The sequence below is a fragment of the Ovis aries genome, chromosome 17 (assembly GCF_016772045.2).
Source record: "Ovis aries strain OAR_USU_Benz2616 breed Rambouillet chromosome 17, ARS-UI_Ramb_v3.0, whole genome shotgun sequence".
Taxonomy (NCBI): domain Eukaryota; kingdom Metazoa; phylum Chordata; class Mammalia; order Artiodactyla; family Bovidae; genus Ovis; species Ovis aries.
Window position 1 is genome coordinate 47,298,986 of NC_056070.1, and position 18,423 is coordinate 47,317,408.

Sequence of the window (18,423 nt, forward strand, 5' to 3'; positions counted from 1 at the left end):
CATTTACCTCAGAAGGACATAGCTGATCAAGTATACTATCTAGTCTGCTATGCTAGGGGCAGCCCAGGAAACACTGAGTGTGTAGAGTCAGGGGTTTTTGAACACCTAATGAGAGGAATCCACCCCAAACTAACTTAAGGTAAAAGCACAGGTGGTGAGAAGATATATTGGCTTACTGCTACTGCTAAGTCGCTTCAGTCGTGTCTGACTCTGTGCGACCCCATAGACTGCAGCCCACCAGGCTCCGCCGTCCCTGGGATTCTCCAGGTAAGAACACTGGAGTGGGTTGCCATTTTCTTCTCCAATGCGTGAAAGTGAACAGTGAAAGTGAGGTCACTCAGTCGTGTCCGATGATATTGATACTGTAAAGAGCTTAGAGTGAGTCATGTCTGGATATTGGCTTAAGCAACTAAAAATTCCAGAGTGGCCTTCAGGTATAGCTTGATCCAGGAGCTCAAATGACATCATCAGCATTCAGTCTCTCCCCATGTCTGTTTTTGTTCTCAGGATTGACTTTTCCTCAGGCAGTCTGCTCACATGGTGTCCTCTGGTAGGTCCTGAATTATATACCCCCAAGCCTCATGTTCAGCAGGAGAAACACTTCTTTTCCCCTGTTTACAACCGAAAGTTCCTCCTCCTGTTGGCTTGCCTGTGGGCATGTGCTCAGCCCTTGTGTTGCTTATCAGTTGCTCACTAACATACAGCCTCTGGATGATAACAATGATGGAAAGGAACAAACCACCTCCAGATGGTGACAGTAAGGTAAAGCAAGATAAGCATTTATCATTTCAGGTAGGACAGAAATTCAGGCAGGGTCTTGCGGCGGTGGCTTGTGTTTGCTTTATGATGTCTGGGTCCTCAGCTGGGAGACTTGAAGCCTGAACTCTGCAATCGTTTGAAGACTTGGCTGAGCTGGAGAATCATTTATCTCTCCTGGCAAGGTGGCATTGGTTCCTTCCCAACTGGGCCAGTTGTCAAGGCTGTTAGTTTTCTTCCAAGGTGGCACTGGTTGCCCCGGAGAGGGCAGGCTGGGAGCAGCGATGTCCCTTGTGACCTCTGCTGGAGTCACCGTGTGCTACTCTTTGGAATGTAATAGCAGTTCCAGCCTCACTGGGGCTGCCAGTGGTATAGTCAGGCTGCGACTTTCAGAGGATGAGTGGTAAAAGAATTTACAGGCATATTTCCAAACCACCGCAGCCCTAGATTAAACACAGTTGCTGGACTCTGGTGATTGATGCTGCAGCAGTGCACGGGAGTGCTGAAACCAGCAAAGGACAAAAGGAAAAATTCTGTTATACCCCCTCCTGGAAAAAAACCCCCAAACCATGATGTCACCATGCTGGGTATTTTATATACTAAAATATGCTAGGGCTATAGACTTTCTTCTCTGGGGAAAGCCACTGATTTTCCACCAACCCCCCCAATATATGTATATGTTTTCCATTTGTTTATTTGTTTTTTAATTTAATTTATTCATTTATTTTTGGCTGTGCTGGGTTTTCATTTCTGCGTAGGATTTTCTCTAGCTGCATGAGCGGGAGGCTACTCTCCATTTGCGGTGCAGGGGCTTCTCGTTGTAGAACTCGAGCTCTAGGGTGTCTGCAGGCTTCAGTAGTCGCAGCGCATGGACTACAGTAGTTATGGCTCTTGGCTCGAGAGCACAGGCTCAGTAGCTGTGGCGCACCGGCTTTACCTGTTCCACAGCATGTGGGATCTTCCTGGATCAGAGATCGAACCCATGTCTCCTGCCATGGCCGGTGATCTCTTTAGCACTGAGCCACTAGCAAAGCCCTGTTTATTTACTTGTGCTCACTATTAGTCTAGTTGATTTGCAGTGTTGTGTTAGTGTCGGGTGTACAGCAAGGAATTCAGTTTATGTGTGTGTGTGTGTGTGTGTGTACATTCTTTTCCCTTATAGATTATTGTAAGATCCTAGACATAGTTCCCTGTGCTCTGGCTTTCTAATAACTGTTAGGACACATGCGTTATCCTGAAGCAGGACTTAGCCAGGCTCATGGATGTCTCGCTTGGGTGCGAATGTGTAAGGGCTGCTGTAGCAAACTTGATATACACAAAAAACAAAGATAAAATTCCATCCATGTGAAGCGGGAGCATTAGGCTCTTCATTTTACAAAAGAGCTGACCAGCAGGTTACTTAAAATAGCAGACTCCCCATTTTAATGTGAAATGTCAGGCACTGTGCACCTCAGTCTCTGCAAGGGTAACCCCGTAGGAAGGAAGGGGAGCACCTGGGAGTTTCTTGGGAAGGATGCAGTTTTGCCTCTGGGCATCTGCTGATTTCTGTGACTCTGGGCTGGTCCCTTAGCAGTGGTACAGGATCCATCCTTTTCTGTTTTGGAAGGATTCCCAGTGTTCCCCACCAGCATTCCCATAGAAGAAGCATCTCCTTTTTTATTGGGACATAGTAACTTTACAATATTTTGTTAGTTTCTGCTGTACAGCAAAGTGAGTTGGCTATATCTATACATATATCTGGGGGCTTCCCTGGTGGCTCAGATGGTAAAGCAACTGCCTGCAATGCGGGAGACCCAGGTTCGATTCCTGGGTCGGGAAGATCCCCTGGAGAAGGAAATGGCAATTCACTCCAGCACTCTTGCCTGGAAAATCCCACGGATGGAGGAGCCTGATAGGCTACAGTCCATGGGGTCGCAAAGAGTTGGATGGTTTCCCAGGTGGTGCTAGTGGTAAAAAACTCACCAGCCAATGCAGGAGACATAAGAGACACAGGTTCAGTGCCTGGGTTGGGAGATCCCCTGGAGGAGGGCATGACAACCCACTCCAGTATTCTTGCTTGGAGACTCCCATGGACAGGTCCTGTTGGGCTAAAGTCCATAGGGTCATAAAGAGTTGGACATGACTGGAGCGAAAGCATGCATGCAGGCGTAGATATATGCCCTCCCTCTTGGATCTTCTTCCCACTACCCCCCATTCCACCCTTCTAGTCATCACAGAGCACCGAGCTGAGTTCCCTGTGCTATACAGCAGCTTCCCCCTAGCTATCTCCTTTTAAACCCAGCTTCTAAGACAGACAAAAAGTCTGTAATTAAGACTCTTGCCCAATCTAAAAATTATAGCGACTTTCATGTGACACAGCTCGTATTTGTCTAACAACCACCCTGTTGCCCGCTCCAAGTCAGTTCCTTTACTTTCTTTTTTAAAAATTTGTTTTAAATTGGAGGATAAGTGCTTTACCAGGTAGTATTGGTTTCTGCCCATACAACAACGTGAATCAGCCATAAATAAATATATATATATATATATCTCCCCTCCCTCTTGAACCTCCCTCCCACCTCCCCATGCCACCCCTCTGGATTGTCCCAGAGCACTGGGTTGAGCTCCCGTGTTATACGGCAGCTTTCCATTAGCAACTTATTTTACATATGGCAATGTATATGTTTCAGTGCTACTCTCGATTCATCCCACCTTCTCCTCCCCCCACTGTAACCGCAAGTCTCTTCTCTACATCTGTCTCTCTATTCTTGCCCGGCAGATAGATTCAGCCATAAAAAGGAATGAATGTGAGTCAGTTGAACTGAAGTGGATGAACCTAGAGTCTGTGTTACAGAGTGAAGTAAGTCAGAAAGAGAAAAACAAATATCGTACATTAACGCATATATATGGAATCCAGAAAGACGGTGCTGATGAACCAAGCTCCTTTTCCATGCCTCGGTTCTTGGAGTGTGCTGCTGAGTGGCCTCGGATCCGCATTTCAGTCTGCCCTGGAATTCCTCCATTGCTGGTCTGCATCCACCAGTATCCTCTTTTTTCGTTGAGATGCAGGCGTGTGATCAGGTGTTTCAATCTTGTAGCTTGCCTGCTGTGGCTTTTTTTTTTTTTCTTTTTAAACTAAGCTCATCTTGCTTCATCTTCAAACAGCAAGCATTTAGCCTAGGCGGTGTCAACTTTCAATGATGTTTTTATTTTATTACCCTGGAATGGTTCTAGGCAGCGCATAGGTAAATGTCTTAGCTAAGTGCTTTTGAATCCCAGACCCATTCTTGGATTCTACTTGTGTCCCCTCTTGATGGAATTCAAATAGACAGTTCTCTGGCGTGAAAGGCCCTCTATTAGATTTATTTCTAAATTCTCTTAAGGATGTCAGCAGGTAGCACCCCGGGATGTGAGGAGAAGGCACAAGTGATCAACTTCGGTAGCTGTGGTGAATTAGTCTGAATCTATTGGAAATGAAAAGTTCAGACAGCACAGAAGGAATAGATTGAACTAGTGGCTCGGAGTAAATGGAAAGGACAGGTGTATTTTGTGCTTTATCAGTGGAGAGATGCACGTGCATGGAGCATATCATAAATCTGCAGCATCAGGACTTCCTGGCAGCCTGTGCATGCTAGCGTGCTAAGTCGCTTCAGTCGTGTCCGACTCTTTGTGACTCCATGGACTGTAACCTGCCAGGCTGCCTACATGGGATTCTCCAGGCAGGAATAATGGAGTGGGTTGCCATTTCCTTCTGCAGTGGGTGATACTCCCTACTTCTGCTGCAGGAGCATGCAGGTTCAATTCCTGGTCTGGGAACTAGGATCTCACCTGTCCCTGGTTGGTTATTGAACTTGAAATTCCTGCCTGATTTAGGGGCCTGAAATGTAGGGGTGAGAGTGTCTACTTTTTGTGGCTTTCCAAGTCAGTCTTTTATTTACTTATTTAAAATCTATATATATATACATTTTCTATTTTTATTTATTTGGCTATACCAGGTCTTAGTTGAAGTACACAGAGTCTTTAGTTGCCGCTTGTGAACTCTTAGTTGCGGCATGTGGGGTCTAGTTCCCTGACCAGGGATCAAACCCTCACGCCCTACATTGGAAGTGCAGAGTCTTAACCACTGGACCACCAGGGAAGTCCCTTATTTAATTTATTTATTTGTTTATTTTTACTGTCCTCGCTTCCCTGGAATAAATCCCACTTGATCATGGTCTATGATTCTTTTATGTTGTTAATTTCATTTTGCTAATATTTTTCTGAGGATTTTTCATCTGTGTTCATCAGGGATATTAGCCTGTCATTTACTCTTTTGTGGTGGCCTTGCTGGTTTTGTTATGAGGGGAAGACTGACCTTCTCAAATGAGTCTGAAAGTGTTTCCTCCTCTTCTATGTTCTGGGAAAGGTCTGGATCCACGTCAGTCTTATCAAGGCAATTTTGTGAGCAGAGCGTCTCTAGCTTTATTCCATTGGAAGAGTCAAAGGTTGGTCAGAGTAGAACATTGTAAAAGTGTGAGTTTTGAAAATATTGTTGCTCAGTCACTCAGTCATGTCCAACTCTGCGACCCCATGGACTGCAGCACACCAGGCTTCCCTGCCCTTCACTGTCTCCCGGAGTTTGCTCAAACTCATGTCCAGTGAGCTGATGATGCCATCCAGCTATTTGATCCTCTGTCATTCCCTTCTTCTGCCCTCAATCTTTGTCCGCATCAAGGTCTTTTCCAATGAGTTGGCTCTTAGCATCAGATGGCCAAAGTATTGGACTTTCAGCTTTAGCATCCATCCTTCCAATGAATATTCAGGGTTGATTTTCTTTAGGGTCGACTGGTTTGATGTCCTTGCTGCCCAAGGGACTCTCAAGAGTCTTCTCCAGCACCACAGATCAAAAGTATCACATTTTAAAAAGTTCAAAACATAGTGGAGCAAAATAAGCCAAATTTGGAGTCGGTGATGTGGTAGAGCTAAAGAAAAGGGGATTGTGAGAAAGTCACACACACACACACACACACACACACACACACATTCAGTGGAAAAAGTAAAAGGATGCTGGAATAGAATTATAAAGTTTGACGCCCCCCTGGGCATTGAAAAAAAAAAATCACTTCTGAGGTTTTCTTTTCCATGTGGCAGAAACGATTTGCATCTCTCCTGAACAAAAGTCGTTTTCAGCTTGTCAGTCTTCTGCAACTGAACATCTCTATTTACAGAGTCTGGGCCCTGATCAATAGTAAACGGTGAGTGTGGTGGAGTCCTCTTTCCCAGGAGGGTCCCGTGACATTTTCATGTGGCTCTTGAATGTCCTCACCTGATCTTGAAAGGGCACGCGGTGAGCTTGTTGCCTTCCTTCCAAACCGTGCCCAGTTTATCTTAGCAGGTTGCATTCTTTAAAGGCAGATGGGGTGATGGAGAGATTGAAGGAAAGGAGGCAGAGTGACAGTGGTGACCGGGGGTGTGGAGGCCCTGACTCATGGCCCAGGACTCGTTCCCAGGTGCAGGGCAGCTAGAACTTCCAAGCGCCTACAAGAAAATGTCAATCCAGGTCTTTATGGGAAAAGTCCCAATTTTAAAAATTTGGGCAACTAGTTCATTACCAAAAGTGGATAATGTATGTGAGTGTCAGGGAGGGGGAGATTCTTCCCACCCCCACCTTTCTTGAGAGCTAGTCCCAGGGACTGGGGAGCGTGGTGGGCTGCCATCTATGGGGTCGCACAGAGTCGGACATGACTGAAGCGACTTAGCAGCAGTAGCAGCAGTGGCTGAACTAATAATAAAATGGGCACAAGACAAATGAGCGGCCGGTGGTGGGGGTGAAGAAATGCATTTTAATTCATGTGTGTGGAGGTCTCATAGAAATGGGACCTAAGAAGTGACCAAAGCAGGCAGCTTTTTTACTTTTTAGACAAAGAAACAATACCTTTCTTGAAATTTTATTTATTTTTTTTTATTGGAGTATAGTTGCTGTGCAGTGTTGCGTTACTTTCTCCTGTACTGCAAAGTGAATCAGTTATGTCTTTACATATATCCCCCAGAAACAATACATTTTGAGGTTGGCAGGAAAAAGAAACTTAGGTGTGGGTGCTGCTCAGTGAGCTGAGAATCTAAACAGAGGTGGGGCCTGGGGTCATCAAGTGTAGAGCTGACACGGTTTTGTATGCAAGCTTCTTGACCTGAATCCCCCATCTCTGGTGACAGTGGTGTCCTTCTACATGTAAATAAGGGTTGGGTACCTTTCTCTTGGGACCTTTATGTTCTGCTTCAGGGAGACAGAGAGGAGGGTCAGAGTGTTCCTCTTACATTGGCTGTTTCTTTTTAAAATTTTATTAAAATGTAATTGATTTACAATATTGTATTAATTTCTACTATACAGCAAATTGACTCAGTTATGCAATATATATTCTTGTTCATATTCTTCTCCACGATGGTTTCTCACAGGATATTGAATATAGTTCCCTGTGCTATATAGTAGGAGCTTGTTGTTTATCCATTTTATATACAAATAGTTGCATCTGACAACCCCAAACTCCCACTCCCTCCCTTCCCCATCCTCCTCGTTGGCAACCACATGTTTCTTAAATGATTTAAATTCAAAATAGTCAGTATGCTGTTGAGACACATTTTGGGCTAGCCTGCCCTGGGTCCCAAGAGGGCCATATGATGCCTCTGAAAAGTGATTGACTAGACCCTGCTCTGGCTCAGTCGGGAGAATGGTGGGAATCAGGGGCTGGGGAGTAGAATGGTCCATTCACATCCAACCCTGGGTTTTGCTTACTATGTGAAGATGCTCTAATGGGTGGTAATTGGCTACCTTGTCATTCCCTGGTGAGGCTGTTACCGACGCTGGCCTCTGTGCACTGATGCTGAATTGAATTTTGGAGACAAGAGTTTGGGTGAAGTAGAAGAGAATAGCTTGTACCTTGTCAGGCACAGCATCTCATGTCTCAGAGGGCTAAGCCCTCAAAACTGTGCCCTGCCCTGGAGGTGGTCTGTTAGTTCAGTGAGTTCAGTCACTCAGTTGTGTCCAACTCTTTGAGACCCCATGGACTGCAGCACACCAGGCCTCCCTGTCCATCACCCAACTCCTTAGCTTGCTCAAACTCATGGCCATCGAGGCGGTGATGCCATCCAACAGTCTCATCCTCTGTCATCCCCTTCTCGTCCTGCCTTCAGTCTTTCCCAGCAACAGGGTCTTTTCCAGTGAGTCAGCTCTTCACATCACGTGGCCAAAGTATTGGAGCTTCAGCTTCAGCATCAGTCCTTCCAGTGAATATTCAGGACTAATTTCCTTTAGGATAGACTGGTTTGATCTCCTTTCAGTCCAAGGGACTTGAAAGAGTCTTCTCCAACACCACAATTCAAAATCATCAATTCTTTGGCACTAAGCTTTCCTTACAGTCCAACTCTCACATCCATACATGACTACTGGAAAAACCATAGCTTTGACTAGACAAACCTTTGCTGGCAAAGTAATGTCTCTGCTTTTTAATATGGTGTCTAGGTTGGTCATAGATTTTCTTCCAAGGAGCAAGTATCTTTTAATTTCATGGCTGCAGTCACCATCTGCAGTGATTTGGGAGCCCAAGAAAATGAAGTCATCACTGTTTCCATTGTTTCCCCATCTATTTGCCATGAAGTGATGGAACCAGATGCCATGATTTTAGTTTTTTGAATGTTGAGCTTTAAGCCAGTTTTCTCACTCTCGTCTTTCACTTGCATCAAGAGGCTCTTCAGTTCCTCTTCGCTTTTTGCCATAAGGGTGGTGTCATCTGCGTATCTGAAGTTATTGATATTTCTCCCAGGAATCTTGATTCCAGCTTGTGCTTCATGCAGCCCAGCATTTCACATGATATAGTCTGCATAGAAGTTAAATAAACAGAGTTACAGTACAGCCTTGACGCATTCCTTTCCCAATTTGGAACCAGTCTGTTGTTCCATGTTTGGTTCTAACTGTTGCTTCTTGACCTGCATACAGATTTCTCAGGAGGCAGATAAGGTGGTCTGGTATTCCCATCTCTTGAAAAATTTTCCACAGTTTGTTGTGATCTACACAGTCAAAGGCTTTGGCATAGTCAATAAAGCAGAAGTAGATGTTTTCCTGGAATTCTCTTGCTTTTTCTATGATCCAGTGGATGTTGGCAATTTGATCTCTGGTTCCTCTAACTTTTCTAAATCCAGCTTGAACATCTAGAAGTTCACGGTTCACATACTGTTGAAGCCTGGCTTGGAGAATTTTGAGCATTACTTTGCTAGTGTGTGAGATGAGTGCAATTGTGTGGTAGTTTGAACATTCTTTGGCATTGTCTTTCTTTGGGATCGGAATGAAACCGACCTTTTCCAGTCCTATGGCCAACTGCTGAGTTTTCCAAATTTTCTGGCATATTGAGAGCAGCACTTTCACAGCATCATCTTTTAGGATTTGAAATAGCTCAACTGGAATTCCATTACCTCCACTAGCTTTGGTTGTAGTGTTGCTTCCTAAGGCCCACTTGACTTTGTATTCCAGGATGTCTGGCCCTAGGTGAGTGATCGCACCATCGTGGTTATCTGGGTCATGATGATCTTTTTTGTATAGTTCTTCTGTATATTCTTGCCACCTCTTCTTAATGTCTTCTGCTTCTGTTAGGTCTGTAGCGTATCTGTCTTTTATTGTGCCCATCTCTGCTTGAAATGTTCCCTTGGTATTTCTTGAAAAGATCTCTAGTCTTTCCCATTCTGTTGTTTTCCTCTACTTCTTTGCATTAACCACTGAGGAAGGCTTTCTTATCACTCCTTGCTATTCCTTGGAACTCTGCATTCAAATGGGTGTGTCTTTCCTTTTCTCCTTGCCTTTTGCTTCTCTTTTCTCAGCTATTTGAAAGGCCTCATCAGATAACCATTTTGCCTTTTTTGCATTTCTTTTTCTTGAGGATGGTCATTGCCTCCTATACAGTGTCATGAGCCTCTGTCCATAGTTCTTCAGGCACTCTGTCTATCAGATCTTATGCCTTGAATCTATTTCACACTTCCGCTATATAATTGTAAGCGATTAGATTTAGGTCATACCTGAATGGTCTAGTGGTTTTCCCTACTTTCTTAGGGAAGAGTTTTATAGAAATGGTTCAAAGAGGAGAATGTGATCAGCTTCTGAGCATTCTTCTCATTGGTTGGTGAGGAGGTAAATGGGACCCAGCATCATCAACCTTCTGATTCCAACAAGTCTGGGGTCTACATGCTGGTGGGGAGCAGACAGTTAACTTCTCTTACCTAGTGGGGGTTTCTGTATCTGCAAAACAACCGGAAGGACTTGGCTCAGAGTATTATCTGTAGCCCTTGAGGAGGAACTAAAGGTCCTTGGCTTTGTTTAATGGCTAAACTGTTATTCTTTTGTCTTGCTTGATTGTTTTCCTTTCTGCATTTTCTCATTAATCTGACTGAATTTATTCTTTGACTAAAGTTTTTCTGCAGACAATAGGCAGGTGGAGAACATGGGAGGGAATTTATTCTGGGAAGACCTCATAGGGTCTTGCTCAGTTACAAGGTGAGGCTGGCATCCATGAATAGGGGCGTGCCTGGCATCCAGTAGATGCTACCTTGTGTGCCGTGGGGGGCAAAGGATTTCAAGACTCTCTCCCAGTGGACAGCATGCATTATGGTTTTGGTTTGCTCCATGAGTTGGTTTCTCATGTACTTTGCTTCATCACATTGGAGTGCCTTTCCAGAAGGGCTCTAGAGTGTGGAGAGATGCTTACAGATCCAGGAAATGTCGGCTGTTTTTGACGCAGGTGGAATCCTCCTCCTGCCCATCACTGGTCCTATTGCCTGGGGCTCCATCTCTTTCTTCCTCTGTAAAGTGGGGTGACTATAGCGCTTACTGCATCTGATGGCTGAGATGATGTATGATAGGTGATGTATGAGAGATTATATACATTAGGCGGTGTATGAGAGCCCCCCAGGACCACCTTGAAGCCTCGTCAGCTTGCTGTGCATACTTCACACTTGGACAAAGAGTGTGATGCAAGTTGGTTCTGGGAGGGGAGGGGAATGAGGACTTGATTGAGCACTAGCTCATTTTACAGATGAGAAAACTGAGGCCAGCCCACCCTCCCCTGGTGACTCTCTTCATTTGCATCATTGACTTCCTTTCCTTCTTGGTCGCGATGGTCACCTGGTGTCATGCCTGTGCAACATGATGGAACGCTCTTACTTGGAAGTTGCTCTGGGTTTTTCTCGATTCCTTGTGAGGAGTCAGTGGAGATGCGAGTGTGCTCTTCTTACTTTTGGGTGCCAAGCAAAACCTTTCCTTACCCAGAACATGCTTCCATCCCCAGTAAGGGGATGCAGATCTCAGGTAGACGACACATCTGGCAGGGACCTAAGACCAAGGGCGAAAGGCTTTGTTCCTGTAACTCTGCAGAGAACAGAGCAGGTAGCATGTGGACCTCTGCAGAATTCACACCTGGCTGTGTCAACCCAGTGCCCGTGTGCAAAACATCTGACAGGTGCTTCCAAGCCTAGGTTTTCTGTTAAGACTTGTATTAGGAGAACAGATCTGTGGGACTTCCCTGGCAGTCCAGTATTGACTTGGCCTTCCAATGCAGGTGGTATGGGTTTGATTGCTGCTCCAGGAACTAAGATCCCACGTGCCTTGAGGCCAAAAACCGAAACATAACACGGAAGCAATATTGTAAGAAATACTTTTAAAATGGTCCACACGCGCACAAATCTTAAAAAAAGAAGAAAACAGATCTGTTATAGAGTGGATAAACAAGATCCTACTGTATAGCACAGGAAACTCTATTCAATATCCTGTGATAAACCATAATTGGAAAGAATATGAAAAAGAATGTGTGTGTTTATATAACTGAGTCACTTTGCTGGATAGTAGAAATTAACATGACATTGTCAATCAGCTGCACCTTAATAACATTTGAAAAAAGGAAATTGACTTTGGATAGTATAGAAGCTTTGGCTAATGCAGAACATGTGAAACTTCTGGACAGGCAGGCCAACTTGAGTGCTGGTCACCAGCAATGGCCCCCAGGTAGTGACAGCCAGCCTAGGGCAGAAGGGTGGTTGCAAGGTATCTGTGTATAACCTTTCTTTTGTCCCGTCGTGTGGTTCTGACACATCAGAAGGCATGAGAATTCTGCACTAGAATAGGTACTGTGTGTTATTGGACACTTAAGGGATTTTTCAGGATGATCTGGAGTGTGTGCAGTTTTTACCTTACGTCCTCACCTCTTTTCTATTTTTACTGGAGTACAGTTGCTTTACTGTGTTGCGTTAGTTTCTGCTGTTCAGCAGAGTGAATCAGCTGTGCATATACACATGTCCCCTCTTTCTTAGGTTTCCTTACTATTTAGGTCACTACAGAGGACTGAGCAGAGTGTGATGTGCTGTCGTAGGTTCTTGTTGGTTATCTCTTTTATACGTAGCACCAAAGGTGTACGTATGTCAGCCTTAGTCTCCCAGTTCATCCCACATCCTCTACCCCCTTGATGTCCACATGTTTGTTCTCTCCATCTGTGTCTCTGTTTCCGCTTTGCAAATAAGATCATTATACCATGTTCTAGATTCCACATAGGGCTTCCCTGGTGGCTCAGATGGTAAAGAGTCTGCCTGCAATGCAGGAGACCTGGATTTGATCCCTGGGTGGGAAGATCCCCTGGAGGAGGGCATGGCAACCCACTCCAGTATTCTTGCCTGGAGAATCCCATGGATGGAGGAGCCTGGCAGGCTACAGTTTATGGGGTCACAAAGAGTCAGACACGACTGAAGCGACTTAGCACACACGCATGCAGATTCCACATATGTTAATTGTGGACTATGTTATACCATTCTGTATATGTTAATATACGATATTTGTTTTTTCTTTCTGTTTTATTTCACTCTGTCATACAGAGTAAATGAGGTTCTCACCTCTTCTCTCTCCTCCACTTCACATGGTAAACGTTGGGGGCCTGAGACACACAGATGTCCTATTAAATAAATGAAAATTATTCTCTTTTATCCAGTGGAAATGTTTTTAGGAATATCAGAGTCTAGGATCTCTCCATATCAGAAAATCAGGGGACATCCTTAAAAGACAAAAGTTACAAATCAGAAGGTGATCCACCTGTATTCTGGAATCTCCATTTGTGTCCTTCTCTATGGCTGTGCATTTGGCCTTGGAATATGGAATGAAGTAGGGGCAAAGGCTAATAGAGTTTTGCCAAGAGAACACACTGGTCATAGCAAACACTGTCTTCCAACACACAAGAGAAGAATTTACACGTGGACATCACCAGATGGTCAACACTGAAATCAGATTGATTATATTCTTTGCAGCCAAAGATGGAGAAGCTCTATACAGTCAGCAAAAACAAGACCGGGAGCTGACTGTGGCTCAGATCATGAACTCCTTATTGCCAAATTCAGACTGAAATTGAAGAAAGTCGGGAAAACCACTAGACCATTCAAATATGACCTAAATCAAACCCCTTATGATTATACAGTGAAAGTGAGAAATAGATTTAAGGGACTAGATCTGATAGACAGAGTGCCTGATGAACTATGGAATGAGGTTCGTGACATTGTAGAGGAGACAGGGATCAAGACCATCCCCATGGAACACAAATGCAAAAAAGCAAAATGGCTGTCTGGGGAGGACTTACAAATAGCTGTGAAAAGAAGAGAAGCGAAAAGCAAAGGAGAAAAGGAAAGATATAAGCATCTGAATGCAGAGTTCCAAAGAATAGCAAGGAGAGATAAGAAAGCTTTCTTCAGCGATCAATGCAAAGATAGAGGAAAACAACAGAATGGGAAAGACTAGAGATCTCTTCAAGAAAATTAGAGATACCAAGGGAACATTTCTTGCAAAGATGGGCTTGATAAAGGACGGAAATGGTATGGACCTAACAGAAGCAGAAGATATTAAGAAGAGGTGGCAAGAATACACAGAAGAACTATACAAAAAAGATCTTCATGACCCAGATAATCACGATGATGTGATCACTCACCTAGAGCCAGACATCCTGGAATCTGAAGTCAAGTGGGCCTTAGAAAGCATCACTGTGAACAAAGCTAATGGAGGTGATGGAATTCCAGTTGAGCTCTTTCAAATCCTGGAAGATGATGCTGTGGAAGTGCTGCACTCAATATGCCAGCAAATTTGGAAAACTCAGCAGTGGCCACAGGACTGGAAAAGGTCAGTTTTCATTCCAATCCCAAAGAAAGGCCATGCCAAAGAATGCTCAAACTACTGCACAATTGCACTCATCTCACATGCTAGTAAAGTAATGCTCAAAATTCTCCAAGCCAGGCTTCAGCAATACGTGAACTGTGAACTTCCAGATGTTCAAGCTGGTTTTAGAAAAGGCAGAGGAACTGGAGATCAATTTGTCAACATCCGCTGGATCATTGAAAAAACAAGAGAGTTCCAGAAAAACATCTACTTCTGCTTTATTGACTATGCCAAAGCCTTTGATTGTGTGGATCACAACAAACTGTGGAAAATTCTGAAAGAGATGGGAATATCATACCACCTTATCTGCCTCCTGAGAAATCTGTATGCAGGTCAGGAAGCAACAATTAGAACTGGACATGGAACAACAGACTGGTTCCAAATAGGAAAAGGAGTACATAAAGGCTGTATATTGTCACCTTGCTTATTTAACTTATATGCAGAGTATATCATGAGAAACGCTGGACTGGAAGAAACACAAGCTGGAAACGAGATTGTTGGGTGAAATATCAATAACCTCAGATATGCAGATGACACCACCCTTATGGCAGAAAGTGAAGAGGAACTAAAAAGCCTGTTGATGAAAGTGAAAGAGGAGAGTGAAAAAGTTGGCTTAAAGCTCAACATTCAGAAAACGAAGATCATGGCATCCGGTCCCATCACTTCTTGGGAAATAGATGGGAAACAGTGGAAACAGTGTCAGACTTTATTTTGGGGGGCTTCAGAGAAGGCAGTGGCACCCCACTCCAGTACTCTTGCCTGGAGAATCTCATGGATGGAGGAGCCTGGTGGGCTGCAGTCCATGGGGTCTCGAAGAGTCGGACATGACTGAGCGACTTCCCTTTCACTTTTCACTTTCATGCATTGGAGAAGGAAATGGCAACCCACTCCAGTGTTCTTGCCTGGAGAATCCCAGGGACGGGGGAGCCTGGTGGGCTGCCGTCTATGGGGTCACACAGAGTCGGACACGGCTGAAATGACTTAGCAAAATCACTGCAGATGGTGATTGTAGGCATGAAATTAAAAGACACTTTCTCCTTGGAAGGAAAGTTATGACCAACCTAGATAGCATAATCAGAAACAGAGATATTACTTTGCCGACAAAGGTCCATCTAGTCAAGGCTATGGTTTTTCCAGTGGTCATGTATGGATGTGAGAGTTGGACTATAAAGAAAGCTGAGCACTGAAGAATTGATGCTTTTGAACTGTGGTGTTGGAGACGACTCTTGCATGTCCCTTGGACTGCAAGGAGATCCAACCAGTCCATTCTAAAGGAGATAGGTCCTGGGTTTTCTTTGGAAAGAGTGATGCTAAAGCTGAAACTCCAATACTTTGGCCACCTGATACAAAGATTTGACTCATTGGAAAAGACTCTGATGCTGGGAGTGATTGGGGGCAGGAGAAAAAGGGGACGACAGAGGATGAGATGGCTGGATGGCATCACTGACTCGATGGACGTGAGTCTGAGTGAACTCCGGCAGTTGATGGTGGACAGGGAGGCCTGGTGTGCTGCGATTCATGGGGTCACAAAGAGTTGGACATGACTGAGCAACTGAACTGATACGGCTGTGCATAAGTTTCTTCTGTGTCTTCCAGACCTCCTTACTTCTATTCCATGGGCTGTTTATTTGAGTTAAAACATCACACTTGAGCCTTCCATGGCAGCTCAGCGGTAAAGAATCCACCTGCCAATGCAGGAGACCCAAGTTCGATCCCTGATCCAGGAAGATCCAACATGCTGTGGAGCAGCTGAGTCTGTGGGCCACAACTCCTGAGCCTGTGCCATAGAACCCGGGCAGCCACAACTCCTGAGCCCACGTCCCACAGCAACTGAGACCTGAGTGCGTAGGTTTGAATGCCCGTGCTCTGCAACAAGAGAAGCCGTCGCAGTGAGAATCCAATGCACCACAGCTAGAGAGTAGCCCCCACTCACCGCAAGCCTGTGCAGCAGCAAAGACCCAGCACAGCCGAAAGTTCATAAATATATATGTGTATATTTTAAATCACATTCGTTCTGAAGACTCAGAAGAAAACACCTGCCCTGGGAAATTCAGCAGGTTTATTACTCGTTCCTGTAAATGTTTGCCATCCTGAGTGGGATGTGGGAGATCCAGAAAGAGGAAGAGAAGGCAAGAGGAGGCAGAGGGAAGAGGAAGAGGGAGGGAGGAAGAGAAGGGGTGAGAGAGGTTGAGAAATTGGTTCTTCCAGAAAGAACTCTAAAACCAGGGGTGGAGAAACAGCCGTTCATAGAACACAGAAACAGGCATCAGAATTAGAAAGAGGAAAGAGAGGAGCGGAGAGAGCAACCTAACATGTGAAGAAGTAGACACACACAGATAGAAAGAATGATTTGTGGCCGTGCTGGTCCTGACCCTACCTGTGAGATGCCCAGCATGTGATAACCAAGCGGCCGCCAGTGGCAGGATGCTTCAAGTGATTTTCAGAAAGAGACAAGTCTGTCACATAAATAAATGTTAGACAAAGACAGAAGTACCAATGCATCTCGAGTGATTTTAAAAACTGCACGGAAGATGATATGCATAGTTGGATCCTAAAGGAGCTGAGGGCAGAGCAGGGGAATGGATGCGGAGGGCTGGCAGTGGGCATCTGCCCTCCTAGACAGAGGGTGATGGCCCTTTTGAAGGGATTCAATCAAAGAACCCCAGAGCCTCTTCTATTTCCAGATTCCCGATCAATCCCACAGCAGGCTCTTCAAGAATGAGGCTCAGTCTACAGTGAACGGGGAGGAGTGTCCGGGCTTCTGACACCAGGCCCACTAAAGCTTGAAGAAGTCGTTACTTTCCATGAGATCTCTCCTCTTTAGGCTCGTGGCTGGGTGAGGAGTTGATCTTGGGGGCCTTTGTATGTGATATGCCATAGCTCTGTCCTTCCTGCCAACTGACTCTCCCCCTTATCCCTGGTCTGTGTTTTCTGTGCTTCTCTTTCGAGGTTTAGGACACTGTAGAGTCCTTGTCAGTGTCTAGGAAGCCCTTGTCTCTTATTTAAAAACAATGTTGACTTTCATTTTAAAACAATGTTCACTTCCCTGGCAGTCCAGGCTCTGTGTTTTCACTGCAGAGGGCATGGATTTGATCCCTGATTGAGGAACTAAGATCTTCCATGCTGGTGAGGTACAGTCAAAAAGTTAAAAAAAAAAAAAGTGTTGACTTCCAGTTAGATGTACACCAGAGTGGATTAGAGTGGATTATGCAGAGCAGTTTTCTGTAACTTTTCTCTTGTAACTGCCAGTTCCAGCAAGCATGATAGAGGTGAGATACAAGACAAAGAAATCTTGTGGAGTCATTTTTCAATGGGCATTTGTTAAACTGTGATGGGATTGGGATCTCAGATCTTTCTACCCAGTTCGGAAAAAATATCCATCCATCGGTTTTCCATCATAGTAAAAGGAGGCTTTGCGGCAGTGATGTGGACTTAAGGGTGGTACTTTAGATGTGGTTATTTAATTACTGCACAATTTCTTTTAATTTGTAATGACCAGACTCAGCCTCTTGATTGTTTTAGGGACGTTTGGAGAGTATTGAAAGGCAGAAAGATTAGTCTCTCCAGGAATCTTTTCATCTTTCCATCATCCGCTGTAATAGACACACTGAAAAGTTCGTAAAACATCAATGACGGTTTTGTGGATTGTGATAAAGCACTGCTTTGTGTAACCACCTTACAGGACAACATAGGAAATCTTGTAATCCCAGTGTGCTGCTTCTTCAACACAGCCTTTCCTGTCCATCTCCAGGTGGATGCCACTACTTGGACACACAGGGGAGTCACTTTTACTTGAGTGTGGACCCCAAGCAATCAGCTTTAGCTTCTCCTTTTATAGCCTTTGGAAAGAATTGGTTGTGTATTTCTACTGAGAAAAATAGATACACTCAGCAAATATGGTAAAACTTACAAATTGTTATCGGTACCCCCACCCCAAAAGGTTTTAGAGATAACAGGTGTTCACACTTAAGTGTGAAAATCCTCCAACTTTGTTTCAGCAAAACAAGATTTTCATGTCAGGCAGTGCATTGAACACAAGTTCATTTGGCAACTTTCGACTTTCACACAGATCAGGGTGAGACATCTGTGGGTCTTCAGTCAATGGTCATTGCCCGTCTGAAACCTGTTTTTTGGAGGCCCTTGAACTAAAAGCAGTTTTCACATTTGAAAATGGTTTAAAAATCAAAAGAATGATATTTCATGCCAGGTGAAAATTAGATGAGATTCCCATGTTAGTGTCCGGATAAAAAGTTTTATTGGAATCTGGCCATGCTCATCCAGTTGTATTTTTGGCTACTTTTCCTTCAGCCACCTAGGCTTCCCAGGTGGCTCAGTGGTGAAGAATCTGCGTGACAATGCAGGAGATGCAGGCGACATGGGTTCAATCCCTGGGTTGAGAAGGTCCCCTGGAAGAGGAAATGGCAACCCACTTCAGTACTCTTGCTTGGAAAATCGCATGGGCTGAGGATCCTGGTGGGCTACAGTCCATGGGG

General features: G+C 44.7%; 1 protein-coding gene across 1 annotated transcript in view; it reads left to right on the forward strand.

Annotated features, from left to right (window-relative positions):
- Positions 1-18,423, forward strand: part of TMEM132D (transmembrane protein 132D) — a 900,295-nt gene that overhangs the window by 48,511 nt on the left and 833,361 nt on the right. The gene's annotated exons all lie outside the window — the stretch shown is intronic.